Genomic DNA, 17750 nt, shown 5'->3' with positions numbered 1-17750 from the left:
ATTCTATCTTTTTTTTTTTTTTTAAATTCTATCTAAGAACAGTGGAATACCCACCCATTCTTTTCAATTTCCGAAGGAGCATTTATCAAGGTGATCATACTCAAGACTATTAAAAGACATCCCAATAACCTTTTTAAAAATTCAAATCACATGAAATATGTCCTTTAGTCCCATTGGTGTTGAATTAGGAATTAATAACAGAGAGATCTCTAGAATATCTTCAAGGATTTGTGCAGGACTGCTAATGGCAACTTGAAATTCCCCAATACCTATCGAAAGGTGACTACGCGGATTGCAGTATATCTATACACTGGAGTGCTCTTTGGCAATAAAAAGAATGAAGTTGTGCTACACGCCATAGATGAATCTCAAAGAAAATTTGCAGTCAAAAAAAAAAAAAAGCCAGACCAAAAAAAGAATCTATACTCTATGATTCCATTTTATATAAAGCGTCCGAAAATTCAAACTATCTAAAGTCACAGAAAATAGATCAATGATTGTTTGGGGGTGGAAAAGGGGGTTACGGAGGAACATGCCAAAGGAATGAAGCTCTAACTATAAAACTTCAGCTCTTAGCCACCTAGAGGAAAGGACATTTGGGGAGTCAAGGCTCTTTTCCTTGTCTTCAAATTCAGGGCCTTGCCGGGGAGGCTCTCTCCGGCTGGCACGTGGGATGGTGCCCGTGGCTCTCTCTGTTCGTGGAGACAGCAAGCAACGAGAGAGGAGACGCACAGGAGAACGAGGGAAAACAAAAATGCAGCGAAAGCAGATGTCGCGAACAGCTGGTAGTTCTTCATTCAGGCTTATTTCTGTGGGCCAAGGAAGATTTTAAGTGGTTTTGAACTCCTTTTCCTTGTGCCCCAGTAGCTGTAAGAGTCTGGACACATTTCGTCAACCTCTGACTACGACCTTCCTCACCTACAGTAACTGCGTTATGCATCTCTAAGTTGGATTCATGAAAAATATGGGGGTTACGCAGAGGCCTTACCCATAGGAGAAGCACTTGGAAGAACAAAAGATGAGAGAGCGTTTAATAATACCTCCTGGAGGGAAGCATTTCCTATGAGATCATCTTCAAAGGAAACCCAAGCCCCCATAGCGGGATCGGTGCTGCTCTAAAGCAACTTGGCTGAGATGGCAGCTCAGTTTCTTTGTAAAGATCGAATAACTGGGTTCCCTGGTGACTGAGCACAAAATCATAAGGTGCTGACGTGTGAAAAGCTTGGAACTCGTGGGGCTGCCGCAGGGTTGGGGCACACCCTGGCTCGCCCGGCTCTTTCTCTATGTTCCCAACCTGATGCCCTGAGCGCCTCTCCTGCGATCTAACCAGCAGGAGTCGATCACAAGTGAATCCACCTTCTCCGCAAATCTCTAGCAAGTGCAGACGTCCTCAAGTCATGAACCCCTGCGCCTGCTTTTGGGAGGAGGCCCGCCTCTACGTTGCTTCTCTACCATGGGTGTTAATTATTAAAAAGCATTTTAATGCTTTAATTAAATTAAATTAAATTAAATTAAATTTAATAAGAGGAGCATGCTGTCCTCTTTCCTGGGCATCCTCTGATTTGGCCCTTATACAGCCCTGGGATGTCGGCAGGGCCAGGGTAGCGGTTCCCATGTTACAGGGGAGGAACCGGGCCCAGGGGGTTAAGCCGTTTGCCTTGAAGTCTCACACTAAGCGGGCGGACACCTAACTATTCAACAAATGACAGCTATGTCTCTCCCTAACTCATGCTGGTACCTTACAAGTGACTGCCTGGGTTTAGAAATAAGCTAAATTGATTCTTTCTCCTACTTTTTGAAGCTGCTTATGTTTTTGTGCTGTCATGAGGAACATGTCAATGTCTCTAAACGAAGAATAAAATTATGTATAAAGCTAAGCTTTTTATGTTTGACAAAGAATAAGAGGAGGAAAAAAAAATCACAATCCGCAGGTCCTCATGGAAGAAAGAGATGGAAAGGCAATTGGGAATAGTTTGCAACCATACTGAGGATGGATAGATGGGCAGTGGGAGAGGAGACAAGAGGAAGAGGGACTTTCAAACACTCTAGGAAGTTGCCAGAGAAAATCAGGTTAAAAAAAAAAAGGCAAGGAAAGTGAGGCTGCAAACCTCACAGAACTCCCCAGGACCGAGGCTTTGGGTGCTTGAGTGAACACAGCTCGGGTACTAATTTTAGTTGAGCTTCTTTAGTATACTTCTACATATTTTCCTGAAATAAATCAGCATTTTAACACTGTTGTTCTAATAATTCCTTTTGGTTTATCATTTACTCAAGCCCTCTGTCTGTCCAAAGTCTTCATCAGTCCAACATTATTATCTAAGTCTGGAAGAGATTTGATTGGTGATTTATTTTGTAAAGGAATAGGACCTTGCCCCGCTGTGTCCCCAAAAGAGATCATAGCACATGTCTTCTTGGTCCACTGTGGGTCCCACATGGCCCATCTGCCCAGGAGACAGATGTTCCCTGACCTGCCCCTGCAAAGTCTAAAACATGTGCCGTTGTGAATTTTTAACTAACAGCGACCAGAAACAATAAGCTTTCCTTTTCCTGAATTTCACGATCGTAGCTATTTAACCACACCTTCATTTTATGGGTATACTAGTGATTTAAATATGAGAAAGAGAATGGGGACTCTGAAAGTTTAGAGGGGAAAGAAGCTTTTCATGACTTGTTAGTACATGAGCACCAGCCCCAACATCCCATCCCCCAGCATCCCTTTAATAAAACATTGGGTTTCACAACGTGGTAGTGCAGCACATACCAACCAAAACAATCGTGTTCTGTCCTTTGTAGGGGAACACGGAGCTCCGGACCTACCATCTGCTGCTGCTTCCAGCACTGCCGATGGATCACTGCTTACTCACATACCCTCTCTCGGGGATGGAGGAGAGCCTGTATCTCTGAGGCAGTTGCCTGGATTTAGGTGGTTGGCTCTCCTCATGGGACAGGTGGACTGGACTGCACAGAAATTGGAGTGGGTCCTACGTCCCCAGTCTCATGATCCTATCATCTGAGCTCCAGTGGCTCTACCTCACCCAAGGAGTTTGCAAGGCCATGGTTCCTGATCAGAAGTGGAGGCTGGGAAAGTGTCAGATGCAGGGACAAGATGATCATTCAACATGTGCCAAAGTACCACATACACTTTGGAGGAGCAAGCAAAGTGTATCCTGGATTCATCTTGGGGCAGGGCAAGTTTCAGAGCCAAGGGCTTGCTCAGCCAACTCCTCGCACAGCTGCCAGAGACCTCCACCTGCCAAAGCTTGGCCAGTGTCCGGCACTCCGGAGGACTCATCCACCCCTAGAGGGCAGGGGATCCCTGGAGAGAAGAGGTCACAACTGTCTTTCTGATATTCTCCCAAACACTCAAAAAATAATAAATTAAGTCCACCTACAGGAAAACAGCTTGGCCTCCAGGGCCTCGGAGTGCAGCAGAAGAGAAAAATGCGAAATGGTAATTACAGTCGAGACATCATTAGAGCCTGTTTATACATTTTCAAACATACGTTGTTAAACATTTTTTTAAAGGAAAGTTTCAGAACAGTGTGAAGCATATTATCCCATGAATGCAAATTTTCAAATGTTTATTTAAGTTAGTAGAAGCGCAGGAAAAAAAAATCTGAAAGAATATGCCACAAACTATTTTAAAATTATGACCAAATCATGAAACACTTTCTAAATTGTACTTCTACATTTGTATATTTATCTACAATGAGCATACATTTTTGTGAAAACAGAAGAATACATCTTTTAAATCAAGTCAAGTCTTTGAAGAATATTTAATAACATGGAAATTTTTCTTGAAGAGAAATCAGATTATAAAACAATCTATATAATATGGTATTGATTTCTTAACATTTGTAAATATTGGTAGTAAAAAATACTAAAAGGAAATCCATTAAAATCCAAGAATCCAATTTCTGGGTGAATGAATTGAAGGTGATTTTTATTTTTTATTTTTATACATTTTCCAGCTTTCCTAGAATTATGACATTTATAATGGGGGGTGGGAATACAAGAGCAGTCATAAAAAGTGGAGTAAATAACTCTCTGACAATAAACCTACCTAGGGAAATTGAGAAAAGACTTATCCAAGTAGGTAATGCCCATGAGATGCCTGCAGTATTAATAGAAATTCACCAAGGAGATGGGGGGACATCCCCCGTTTCTCAGAGGGAACTATGTGCAAAAGGACACAGAGCAAAAAAAAAAAGAAAGTGAGTGGCATAGTCACGAAATATCATGTAATCTTATGAAGTGGGGAGGAGTGAAACTGGTAAAAAAAATTAAGCAATAAGGTGGGGCCCAGTGAAGGAGCACGGATGCTGTGCTAGAGAATCTGGAATTGAATCTGTAAGCCAAGGAAGCCACTGATTGATTTAAAGTAGGGGAGTGACAGGATCTGATTGGCTTTGAATTCACTGTCTTCACTCTGGATGATGGAATAAAACATGGGAAGACTGAAGTAAGGTGGATAAGGCTTTGCAGGGGTAAGGTGTGGAATAATGAGGATGAACTAGATTCATTCAGGAGATCGTTAGAAAGCCAAACAGATAGGCCTTAATGATTATTGGACGCACTTGGGACGGAGAGTGGGCCAAAGAGGAGTCCAGCAGGATGCCCAGGTTTCTGATCTGAGGGATTTTGAATAGAGAAGAACCATTTCATGGTATTCTTTTCCAAGAAATAGGAATGGAGGGAGTTCAAGATGGAGACTGGGGGTGGGGAGTTAAAATTCGTTTCATTATGGACATGCTGAGTTGAAGTGACTGTGGACCATCGCGGTGGAAATTCCCAACTGGCAGCTAACAAGAATGATATGTGCCTGGCAGCCAGAAGAGACAGTGGACAAGAGACAAGGGTGTTAGAGCCACGAGTTACAAGTGGCAGTTCCCTTACCCAGGGTGCTGATGAGCTAACTCATGGGGGAATGTATAGAGGGAAAAGGAAAGCCGGGTGAATGAGAGTGCTCTGAGCAGAACCCTGTTAGAGGATCTATGATGAAAGAGAACCCAGTCAGACAGGATTCAAAGAGCGAGTCAAGCGCACAAGTCGTTCTTGGCCAGTTGGTTAAGCAGCTGCCTTTGGCTTGGGTCATGATCCCAGGGTCCTGGGATCGAGCCCCATGTCAGGCTCCCTGCTCAGTGGGGAGTCAGCTCAGTGGGGAGTCAGCTTCTCCCTCTCCCTCCAACCCTCCCCACTGTTCATGCTCTCTCTCTCTCTCAAATAAATAAACAAAACCTTAAAAAAAAAAAAAAAAACAAAGAGGGAGTCAAAATGCTGAAATGAGTCAGGAGAGCAACATCTTAAAAGTCAAGAAAGATGCACAAAAGAGAGGGAGAGTTCAAAGGCCAAGCAAAACAAGGCTGGAAACTAGAAACCATCTGCTGGCTGTTAGGAAAAGCAAGCTCTACCTGGTCAAGGGCCATGCTCCTGGAGTGATGGAGGGTGGAGGCTGAAGTTTAGGGAGGCAGGAGGCTAAGAGAAGATGGACACAGGTAGGAGGGGTGAGGGGGCCGGGCAGCAGCAGGAGTAGAGTGCAGAGGAGAGGGTTTGGTTTTGTTTTTAAAAAGAGAGACACTTGAACAGGGGGCAGAGAGAGAGAGAGAGAGAGAACCTGGAAGAAAGGAGATCATAGATGGCTCCAGGCCCTGGAGGGATGTGCTCCACAGCATGGCCTGGGAGAGGGTGTTGGCTTTGAACAGGAGGGGAACCTGCGGACAACATGAAGGAACGAAGACAGGAACTGATAGGGATGATGCGGTAGATTGAAAGGCTCAATTTTCAGAGCGATATTGAGGGATGGTGTCTAATTTCTTCCCAGAGAAAAAGGCAAGGTCATCAGGCAGGAGTCAGGGAGTCAGGCATAAGAAGGGAGTTTGAAAGAGGAATGAGTTGAAGAAGCAGATAAAACTGAACTGGCAGGGTCAAGGAACAGGGCCACGGGAGGAGCAGTGAGGCTCCTACTGACGCGAGTCATTGGAAACTTGGGGCCCACCAACTGGCAAGATGACGTCATTCTTTCCTCTGTGATGCTCAGCTGCTGCCCACGAATGGGTGCGGAGAAGAGAATAGTTCAATATTCCCAAGGCTGAGAATTTAGAACTTGGGGTTTGTGAGGCCAGAATCACAGGGTTGGGAGATCGAGAAAGCATCAGGCCAGAGGTTGAGATGGCTCTTGTGTGCTTGGCTGGCGGGGGAAAGAAGAGAAGCCTGCGGCACCGTGGGCCTCACGAGACAGGGAGGCGGGCAGGGAGCCGTGACGGTGGAGGGGCACGGGCCGGCTGGGCAGGAAGGTGGCTGTGCAGGCTGAAGGACTCTCAGACCCACAACATCTAAGGCCCTCGGCTCCGAGGCCCGAGAGAGTCTGGTGAGCCACGGAAGAAGTGGCCAAAGCAGGTGGAGTGTCAACCAGGGCCACTAAAGATAACCAGTGGGGCCTCCCTGGGAGCGGCACCAAGACCTCTGGACCTGCCGTCAGGAGTCCTGGGTTTCGGTTTCACCCCTGCCCCTTCCTGTCTGCATGACCTTGAGCTCGACCTCCACTCCCTGGCTTTCGGTTTCCTCCTGAGAACAGGGACAGGAGGCACTGTCAATAGTCAACAACGTGCAGGAGAGCTCCTGCCGGGTGACCGGCCTCTGTCACGCTGACCGGACGTGGACTTGGTGTGTCAAGATGTTGCTCTCCTGACTCATTTCAGCATTTTGACTCCCTCTTTGGTTTTTTTTTTTTTTAAGGTTTTAAGGGGGCACCAGGGCCCAGGGGCTTAAGGGAAGATGGGCCCAGAGAATATGGGGACGGAGAGAGGAGAAGCGGGCTGCGGAGAGCGGATACCTTTTAACCTCTTCCCAGTTTTGCTTCGAGCTGACCTTCCCCCGTCCAGTGGGAGAGGCAGAGAGAAGCTGCCCTGGGAGATATTTGGGTCGTGAGCATCTGCAAAAGCTGACAGCTTTATTTCGCTTGATTTACCAAGACTGTTTAAAAAAAAACAAAACCAAGAAAAACAGCCAATTTGAGCTGAGAGGCCTGTGTTCCTGAACCCACCTGCTCCTGCCCTCTCCACGCGCTCCCCCCATCACTTACCCATCCCCCTGCACCCCCGCTCCTCGCTCCTCCGCCGCAGGCAACCTCCTTTGGGGCTCAAACAGCCTGCAGCCCTACCCAGTCTCTCTCCACTTCCTCGTGGGCCACACTGGGGACTGGAGCAGAGCTGCACAGGGAAGAAGAGTCCCTCTGGGGAGAGGAGGGACCTGGAGCTGCAACAAGGTGATCCCAGCCAGGTCTGGCCCGGGCAGCAGCGAAGTGGCAGGGAGCAGGGTCAGAAGGGGACGTGGGTACACGAAGGAGACAGGGGCGTGAAAACAGAAAAGAGAACCATCTTTCTAATTCCAGTCTTCTCTCCGCACTGGGTAGACCTTTGGCTGACTTGATTTCATTGAGGAATAAGACGTGGGACATACAAGCATAGCGCACTCGTGTAACAACGGTAGCCACACAGGCAGAGTAGCATCTACCCAGGCCACGCTTTGTTCTAGTTGGTTATGTAGACTCACCTCTCTAAAGCACGCCGCAAGCCCTGAGGCAGGTATCGTCATCGTCTCTAGCTTAAGATGAGGGACGTGAGGGGCACAAGGTAAGTAACTTGCTCAGTCGCATACTAAGGGTAGAAATGGTTAAACCCAGGAAGGCCGGGTCATTAGCATTTTGTAGAGCATTCTCACGCCTAGGCTTTGCCTCTGCATCCAGATGGCACGTCTAAGGATGCTCATGACCATTTAACAGATAAGGAAATAAAGTGATTATCTGAGGTCCTTCCTAGGAGATGGCAGGGTTAGGAACCCCAGTTCCCTACTCTAAATCCCCGCCACCGCGGAGACACGGATGACCTGAGAGCAGCTCGTGTCTCAGATGGTGCAGGACAAGCAACAGGGACCGAGGAAGGGCACAAAGCCAGCCTGGCTAATCGGTGGGTCCTGGGGGGCACAAGCTCTGACAAGATGAGCTCAGTGCTAAGGGGTTCTCTGGCCGTGCACGGTTCTTACAGGCAGTGGTAGGTTCTCTGGGCGTGTGGCAATCCCAACAAGCATTCTGGTCCGGGCCCCGATAGCAGCCCTGCCCCGAATCCTGCTGCCCCAGTGACTTTGTCTCTCTCTTCAGCTTCAGCCTCCTTCACTCTAGCCTGTGAGACTTAACGTCCTAGCCCTTGTCAAAGCTCCCGTCTCCCTGACTTGCGGCTGCCTCCCCTGACTCCCCCGGCCCTCTATCCCCACACTCCCCCCTCACTGTAGGCATTGTTCAAGGCCTAACCATGCCATTGCCAATGCAATAAAATTCCTTTTAATACAACCCTATAAGAGCTTTTTGAATATGTCCTAACCATACCATTGTTTTGTACGGCCTTTTTATGGCCTAACCATACCATTGTTAGTATTCCACAAGTAGAGCCTTATCCAGTCACTCCACTACTAGAGACTTCCAGCGGCTCCCCGTTACCCACCAATGGAAGCAGCAACTTCCCTGCCCCCACCATTCAGGATTCCCTTAAATGCAATTTTTCCCCATCGATTTAAATTACTATTTAAATTACTCTATTCCTTCTAGCAAACCCATTTGCTTTTAGCTCTGTGTACGGCCCAGATGGTCTCATTTCATGACTTCCGGTATTATTTTAAAAGTGTTTTTTAAATCAATTATTGCGGGGTTAAAACAAATCATATTAAAGGCTGAAACTAAAACTCTTTTTTGAAGGAAGCTTTATTCCTGTAGGAAGATACTCTACTGGGCTTCTTGAGTGGGAAAAGATAAGACCTGGGGCAAAATCTGGAAGCAGAGGGCAGAGAGTAAGGAGAACCAAACTGATTTCCTTAAGAAATGGGAGGGGTTTGAGGAATGTGTGCGGAGGGTGGAGTGTCCCCAAAGGGAGAAGTAGAGATAAGTGACATGAACCCATGCCTCCCTGAGTTGGCAGAAACGGCTGAGAGCATCTTTAAAAAGAGGGATGTCCCCGAGTCAAAGTTAGGTTATTTGCATATCTGCAATGTAATGCCCCTCAATTCCCCCTGATGTTCAATAAATTCTACGATCAGTAAAGGACTGCTGTGAGTCTGTTTTAATGAACTCTCTTACCCCCAAATAAAGACGATGCTGATTCAACATCTAGATAAGTGAGGTACAGAATAGGGGCAGTGCCCGTGAGATTTTAGACAATCCACACACCAATTCAAGGAGGGCCTTCTGAATTCTCCGATATCTAGTGGAGAGTATCGCATTTGCCATGAGTGAAGGAACAGGGAGTTTAATTCACCTCACATGGGCCTTAAGAAACGTGGAAAGTCTGCTTCACTATAATGCAATTATAAAGTTGAGAATTCGCTCATGGTAAACATTCGGAATAAGGGCAAAAAAGTAAGAAGAAGGAATACAAATTCACTATAATGCCAACCCCTAATACAATCAATATTAACATTTTAGGGTACAACTCTCCAATATCTTCCCTAATATAACTTTCCACATAATTTAATACACTTACATTACTTTCATATACTTCACACACTTTCATATACCCCAATCTCTCTCCCAAACTCTAGACCCATCTTTTTGAATTCCTGTCAATTGAACGTCTACCTTGATGGGTCCTCACTTGCGTTCAGTATCTTCACTCCCAAATAAAATCCCCTCCCTTCAACCCTCTCTGCCTTTCCTCTTTTATTTAGTTGACGACAAGACTATTCCTTGGCTCATCAAAGCTTGGAGGCACCTTTGACTTCTTTCAACGCCCCCCCCACACACACACACACAGCCAATGAAGCACAAAGTTTAATGAGTTAAACCTCTGTGGTGTTTCTCTGATTCAATTGTTCACAGAACCACCACCTCCTGTACCACCCCTTTGACTAGGTTCCTCATTCATACCGTGGTCTCTTCATGACTAGAATTCTTAATAAGCCTCCTAGATGGCCTCCTTTCCTCCCCGCTCTATTCCTTCTAGCAAACCCAGCATATTACTGCTTGAGTAATATTCCACGAGTAGAGCGTTATCAAGTCACTCTGCTACTAGACACTTCCAGTGGCTCCCCACTACCCACCAATGTAAGCACTGACTTCCCCAGCCCCTGGCATTCAGGATTCCTCTAAATGCAATTTTTCCCCATTGATTTAAATAACTAAATTACTCCCCCAAACAGAGTTCATATTTTTCCCTTCTAAACTTTGTCCCTTGGGACTTTCCTTCTTTTCATAGTTTACCCATCTGTTATAGGCTGAATTGTGTCTTCTCAAAACTCACGTGTGGAAGTCCTAACACCCAGTAGTTTGGAGTATGACTGTATTTAGCGATGGGGCCTCTAAAGAGGGGATTAAGGTAAAATGAGGTCATAGCTGTAGGCCCTGATCTAATATTGCTGATGTCCTTATAGGAAGGGCAATCAAGATTATGATGCAGACAGAGGGCTGACCATGTAAGGGCACAGCAAAAAGGCAACCATCTGTAAGCCAAAGAGAGAGGCCTCAGAAGAAACCGAACCTGCTGACGTCTCGATCTTAAACTTCCAGCTTCCAGGAATGTGAGGAAATTATTTTTGTACTCACTTTCTGTTGTTGGTACTTTGCAGTAGCTGCCCTAGCAAACTCATGCACAACCTTCAAGGTCCGTCTCTATCCTTGGGACCCATGATACTCTGTTATTTCCCAGTTGCTTACTTGATCTCCTATGTGGTGTCTTGGATTTCTGACTTGTCCCCCACAATAACTATGTTTTATTCATCTCTGTGGTCGTCACTGTGCCTAACTCAGAGCCTTACCAATGGTAGATACTCAAAAAGCACCTACTGGGTTGTATTAAAAGGAGTTTTATTGCAGAATAATGTTTAAGTACTGCTGTATTCAAAAAAAAAGGAATAAAATGAATTATTGGAAGCAATAGCAAAAATGTCATACATTTTCTACAAACCCTCCCAAGTACCAAGCATTATTCCCTGGCATTGAACACCCAAGGAAAGAAAGTGATTAGACAAAATAAATGGTTATTGTGTTTAAAGTTTAGATAGGTAAGGACCTCCCTTTTTACATCATCGCACACATTAAGTCCATGGCTAGCCAGCGTGGCACAGTGAAACAAGCCTTGGTTTATGAGTCCGACTAATCTGGTTCCACACCTGGCTCTGCAATTTACTATCTATATGAGCATTATCAGAGTAGTTCACCTCCAGCTCTGTTTCCTTATCTGTAAAGTGAAATGTCTGGAACAACTTTACAGGACTGCCATGAGGACTGAATTAAAAACAAGGTTAGAGAGCTTGGGTTGGAATCCCAGCATACCACCATTTATCAGCTAATGACCTCCAACAAATCATTTAATCCCATTAAGCCTCAGTTTTCTCAGTTATACAAGGATGGTAGCAAATCAGAGTTCTGAGCTAATAAAGGCTGATTATGTGGTTACCAGAGAAAGTAAATAATCTTTTTTGTTTGTTTTTGTTTTTGTTTTTGCAAACACACAAGGATTTATTTACAAGCTCGAGCTTGGGTCCAAGTATACCCGACACAGCGGAGCAGGGACTTGGACCCCGAGACTAAGAGAGAATGTAAATACTTAATATATGGCAGCATAATAAGTCATTACTAAAGTGCCTAACACAGAGACTACCACATAAATAATATCCAATAAGTGTATTTTTACTATTATTATTACTTACACCAAGAGGATTTACATCAAAAATGCCTCTACCATCATGAGGGAAAAGTAGTCTTTGTTATACGCTGTTAATTATACAGTTTCTAAGAGAAGGCTCCAGTATTTGAAGCAATTTAATCACCTCCTGAATGAAAATAGTTTTGAGCTAGAACATTGACAAAGAAATATATAATCTCATCACTTTTAATCTATTCGATTGATGGCTTTGGTGTCTACAGTTACCCTGCTCCTCAAACAGCCAGAACTCTACGTCACAGTTATTTCATGCAAAGATGGAGAGATAAAGCTCTTGTGGAAATTGGCTCAGCTATATAACATGTACTTTCTGAGAGCGCCCAAAATGGGCTGTTCCCTGACCCTAAAACATATGCATGTGTCTGCACCCTTCAGCATGAAGCCAAAAGAACAGCCAGAAAATCTCCAGGGGGTCCAAACCAGGGAATAATAAAGGCCAGTTTTTTAAAAAAAAAATCTTTTAGTTTACAAAAATTTGTTTATATCCTCCTTTCAGGAATGGGGAGAAAAAGAAAAGTTGGACTATAATTTTTTTCAGTAGTTGGTATTTACATACGGTTTTTGGTGTTAGCGCAGGACTAAAAACACTCTTCTTAAATCACTACTTTGAAAATGCTGCTGAATCAAGCACATAATAAGAGCTTAGTCAATATTCCTTGACTTTCAATTAATCAATAAATTAATATCTACTTCAATGACTTCAATAAAGTAAAACCTTAGACAATAATGGTGATATTCAACCAGAGTGGGCCAGCAGGAATTCATCATATTATCTAGTTAAAAAATTAAGGAGAAATAAATTCATTTAAAAAAAAAAAAGAAATGGGGCACCTGTGGCTCAGTGGTTGAGTGTCTGCCTTCCCTGCGAGGAGCCTGCTTCTTCCTCTGCCTATGTCTCTGCCTCTTTCTGTGTCTCTCCGAATAAAATAATATTTAAAAAAAATAAATAAATTTGTTTAGTCAAAAAAAATTTATTCTGTATCTATAATATGTCAAAGACACAGGCTTTCAAAAAACAAACTAGATTTTCTATCCTCTCAGGATTGAATAGACAAATCCTCTCCCAATTCAATGAACTCTCAAGAAAGAGAATTCTAGAAGTGTTTTTGCTCCCTTTCTACCACTTTGATCCATTAAACAAGCAGATAGATTTGTAAGAAGGGGAAAGCTAAGCTTCCAGCCTTTTCCATTGTGCTACACAGGCCTCCTCTTCCCCCCCCCCCCAAAAAAAAATCCTTGGAAGAATAGCCTCTTGACTTTTGGAGTAAAATCTCTAGATTTTAGAGCACTGGAGCCAGACATCCCTTGGTTGATCAGGTGGTTACCTCATCATTTTCAGCCCCATTAGGGGCCTATCAGCTCAGTTGGACATAGTTTTCAAGACAGCATTCTCTTGTCCTCCAGATTAGATATGTTCTGGATGGGTAGGAGGGATGAAATATGACTGCAGCACTATTCCTAATTAACTATTGGCATGGCCCAAGATTTTTATATAGTCCACATAATGCCAGGAACTTGCCTAAGAACACAGCAGAAGCCCACATCCAGTCCTCCCTACTCCACATACCAAGATTTCTCTAATCCTGGAATCCTGAGATGAGTTCCAGGGAGTCTGATGACCTGCTAAAAAATGTAGGTAAAATTTAGATATGTGTGCATATGTGCCTTTAGCAGGGGAGGAGATCCATGGCTCTCAACAGATTCTCAAAAAGATCCACCGCCCAAAATATTTAAGAATCATAGGTTCAAATTTGGATTGGCTATTTCCCAGGCAATCCTTCCAAATCTCTGGGTAGACTGAGGCAGGACCAGGCATGCCGGACTGCAGGTCGGTGCATGCAGGCAGGACCAGGCATGCAGTTAGAACACCTACATAGGGGATCCCTGGGTGGCTCAGCAGTTTAGCGCCACCTTCAGCCCAGGGCGTGACCCCGGGGTCCTGGGATTGAGTCCCACATTGGGCTCCCTGCTCTTTCTCCTGAATAAATAAATAAAATCTTAAAAAAAAAAAAAAAAGAACACCTACCTAGTGTGATTCGACGGATGCGTATAAGCCCCACTCTGTGAGAGCCCCTCCACGTGCTCAGAGGCTTTTGCCTGAAATCTGGCTCATTAATGGATTTTTCCCTCCTCAGTTCAGACGCCCACGAAGACACAACAGAAACGGTGACCACACACAATGGATGGGGATGAAGCGTCGTGCGGTGGAGGGACCGCAAGCCGAGCTGAGGGATGGGCAAGAGGCAGGGGAGCCGTGGGCCCCGGGCACAGGGGGACGGGCCGGCGCCCAGGTGAAGAGCGTGCAAGCAGGCCGCAGGAGGGCCTTGAAAGCCCAAAGCACCCGTGTGTCCCCGACGACAGTCCTGAGGCGTCTACATCCAACAGATCAGCAGTGGGCAGGGACTGCCCTGAGCCCGGTGGCCTCCTCCGACGGTGGCAAGTAGATGAGTAACTGAGTCATGCGACATCAGGCTGCCCGAAGGCTCCCACTTGCATTTTTTTAAAAATATATATTCATGAGAGACCCAGAGAGAGAGGCAGAGACCCAGGCAGAGGGAGGAGCAGGCTCCCTGCAGGGAGCCCAGAGTGGGACTCGATCCTGGGACCCCAGGGTCATGCCCTGAGCCAAAGGCAGGTGCTCAACGGCTGAGTCGCCCAGGGCCCCCCTCCCACTTGCATTTGGAGGAGCAGCTGGTACCCAGCACGGCCGTCGCTGAAGGTGGCCCGTCTCCTAGAGCGAGGGCACCGACAGACGCCCCTCCCCGGCGGCCCTGTGCCCCTGCTCCCCGGGGCTGCTTCCCTAGGGCCCGGGCAAGCCAGCACGTCTGCGGGGCAGCAGCTCCTCCGGCCCTTCTGGACCCCTCACCCCTGCCCGCCGTGACCCTGAGGGGCAGCCGGTCACCGACCAGGAGGATCTGGCCGAAATGCGGCCTCATAATTTCCTCCGACACGCGGAGCCTGTGCGTTGACACGACGTGCCCAACGCCTCGGGGGAGAAGGCCTCACCCACCTGGAGCAGGTGAAGCAGCGGCCGTCCCTCCTGTGATGATCTTGCGAGTGGCCCGTCCTGGCCACCAGGGAGCCGTGGGGCCCCAGCGCGGCCACAGGGCCCCTGGCCGGACGCACCTGCTGCCCCTCACAGCCTGCGCCTGTGCCCTGGTCCTGCCTGGAAGCAAACGGTTCAAAATCAAGATGGCTTGAAGGAAGCCAAGACAGAAAACACCAAGAACTGAGTCCCTAAAATTGTGTTCAGTGAAGTTGAAGACCAGAAGTTGAGACTTGAGCAAAATGTTTGTTCCCACGAGGTGATGTAACGTCCATTGGGGTTCCCCAGAGGAGGAGACACTTATTAGAAGGAAAAGGGATCTTGCGATGACGGAGGCCGCGGCCCGAGGCCTGTCACCTGCTCGCCGGAGGCCCAGCAAGGTCGGTGGTGCAGCCGCGGCCGGACCCTAAGCCTGAGGAGCGGGGCCCGGTGGTGTGAGTCCTGGCCTGGGAGCAGAGCGAGGGCCCCATGAGCTCCCGGGCAGAGGGCAGCTCTCCCGTCCTTGCCCTTCCGCTCCCCGCAGGCCCCGACGACGGCTGGCTGTCCCCTCGCGCTGCGCAGGCCATCTGCTCCACCCCGTCTCCCAGCGCAGCCCTAATCGCTTCCAGGAACACGCACCGACACACTCACAATAGGGATCAAACGGCTGGGCCCCCGGGCCGGGAAGGTGGCAGGCCAGAGTAACCCCCGCGCTCCTCTCGGCTACCTAGAGTGTTCAGGCTGAACAAGACTTTTGAGTGAAGCCTTCTCGTTTAAAGGTGGGGAAACCGAGGCCCCTGGAGAGTAAGAGACTCAACTCAGAAACTTGACTCAGAGCTGGAAATAAGCCCGGATGAATTATGCCATGTTTGAATACCGACCACTGGATGATAATGTTCTTATTACTCATTTCTGGGGTGTTGGACATTTTTCATTGGTTAAAACTAGGAAAGGTCTCACTTCCACAGGACGATTTTTCCTTCTTCCTTTGTTGTTTCTCCTCTTCTTCCCAGTGCTTTCCACCATTCTCATCTCAGAAACACTTTGGCCAACTCGTCCGCCATCTCCATCGCCGCTCCATTGCCCCCTCGGCGCAGTCAGGACAGGACTCCTTAACACGCCGCAGGGGTGCTGTGATGAAGGTGCTGTGTCCATTCCTACTGAACAGACGGATTTCGGGGCAGGGTCATACAACCAGGCCCACTGCCCCTCTAAAAGTTGACAATGATGGATTGAAGCACCTGACATTCAGACCTTCTTCCAGGCTTTTCTTTCCCTTGAGAAGGAACCTTTGCTAGACAACATCTGTCAGGACTCTTGAAGAACCCTACGTGTCTTTCCTCGCCAACAAAATGTTTAAGGAACATCAATGAGTAGAACGTCCAAATCATTTTCTGGAAGAATCTGCCCATGACAGCAAAAGGGCCTTTACATCCAAAGGCGCTGGTGAAATAGTACGAAGCTAGAGAAGTTAGAACCACTCTACCTTGAAAGGCATCAGATGCCCGAAGCTCTTTCCATGGCTAGGAAAACCCAAGCACAGAGAGTATTCCCAGCCTCTGAAGTCACCCTGAGGACGTCCCAGCTCCTACTTCAGTCCTTTGGCCTGAGGTTCTTCCCTCCTTGTCTTGTCCTCCTATATGACATCACAATGACTGCATCAGTTTGCCTGGAAAGGATCCCATCTTCCCTCAGTGACCACTTGCCACCGACCACTGGCCTAGATACCGGTGACCAATCACATCACCATCCTTATTTCCCTTTTTGAAGAATTGCATTTGAATTACATAACAGGAGAATGCTTGAAAATTATGTTATGAAACTCTCTCTGCTCGTCACACCCCACCGGAGGGAATTAGAGGGTGTTTGCTCACAGTATCTGTTTTCATAACAGCTTCTGATGAATACAGATAATCAAAAAAATTGCCAGGTTTATGTGTGAATCTACAGGGCATCAAACCCTCATCTTGGTCCCAGTTCAAGGATCATTTTCTAACAGTCTTATACGTACTGAATATATTGCCAGGAAATACAAAAACCCAGTCTACTGTGTCCCGGTTGGGCCGAAATGCACTTGAAAAGTGTTTGTGATAAGATTTCATTAACGAACCTCCCTGCTTGGCACACATGTTCTCGAATACACTCTACTCCCAGGAATCTCTTAAAACTTGTTCAGATAGAACAATACAAAGACCTCGGAGCAGTCTGTGATTTTTAAGGGAAGCTTTCGAAACGGAATCTACCAATCGGGCGTTTTTGTCATTGGTTTCAAGAGGAATTTTTGGAGACTGTCCGGAGAGGATAATCGTTTATGAGCACGATGATCGCAGGCTCCGCGGCGCTTCAGCTCTCTGGAGGGCGCAGTGAACACGTAGAGCCCTTGAAATAAAGCCTCAGAGCACTGGCGCACATACGCGTGGGACTCTTCCCTGAGACTGGTTTATTCAAAGCAGAAAATGTTAGGCAAAGATGAAGAACTGTCTTCAGGGAGGACATATTTCACATTCTTGCCCTTTGGAGGGCCTAATGATATAAAATTGAATAAATGAGTATTGCAGCTAAATGAAAAGTATAAATCTCTTTCCCTCTTGCTAGCCCATTTCCCTCAAATATTCTGCTTTAGAGCCTGTGCTAATTTTTCTGTAGACAAAGGACCACTGGGGAGAAATTTATATTTAAAATGAACTCATATGGATTAGAATTCTTCAAGAAAGCTACTATTCAGTGACATTTACGGGGACGAGAAACCAATCTAGGCCATTCGAACTCTTACAATGATATTCCTGGAAAGGGTGTCATAGGTCAAAACGATGGAAGTGGGAACTAATTTGTGGGTTTGTGTGTTAAGGTTCTGATGCTCAGACTCACTAGAAATGGCCCTCAGCGACGTATTTAACCAACTACGGAATGTTACCCTCGTGTAGAGCTCGCAAAGGGAAAGGCAGCGTAGTTGGGTGAGCACGAGGCCTCTGAGCAGATAGTCCGCAATGACCTCGGCCCATGACTCAGGAAGTATCCGA

General features: G+C 46.6%; 1 protein-coding gene across 2 annotated transcripts in view; it reads right to left on the bottom strand.

Annotated features, from left to right (window-relative positions):
* The window catches only part of KCNAB1 (potassium voltage-gated channel subfamily A regulatory beta subunit 1), a 362126-nt gene that overhangs the window by 297855 nt on the left and 46521 nt on the right, over window positions 1–17750 (bottom strand). The gene's annotated exons all lie outside the window — the stretch shown is intronic.

Source organism: Vulpes vulpes, chromosome 11 (genome assembly GCF_048418805.1).
Source record: "Vulpes vulpes isolate BD-2025 chromosome 11, VulVul3, whole genome shotgun sequence".
Classification (NCBI taxonomy): domain Eukaryota; kingdom Metazoa; phylum Chordata; class Mammalia; order Carnivora; family Canidae; genus Vulpes; species Vulpes vulpes.
The sequence above is the reverse complement of the archived record's forward strand: the minus strand, read 5'-3'. Positions and strand labels throughout refer to the sequence as shown.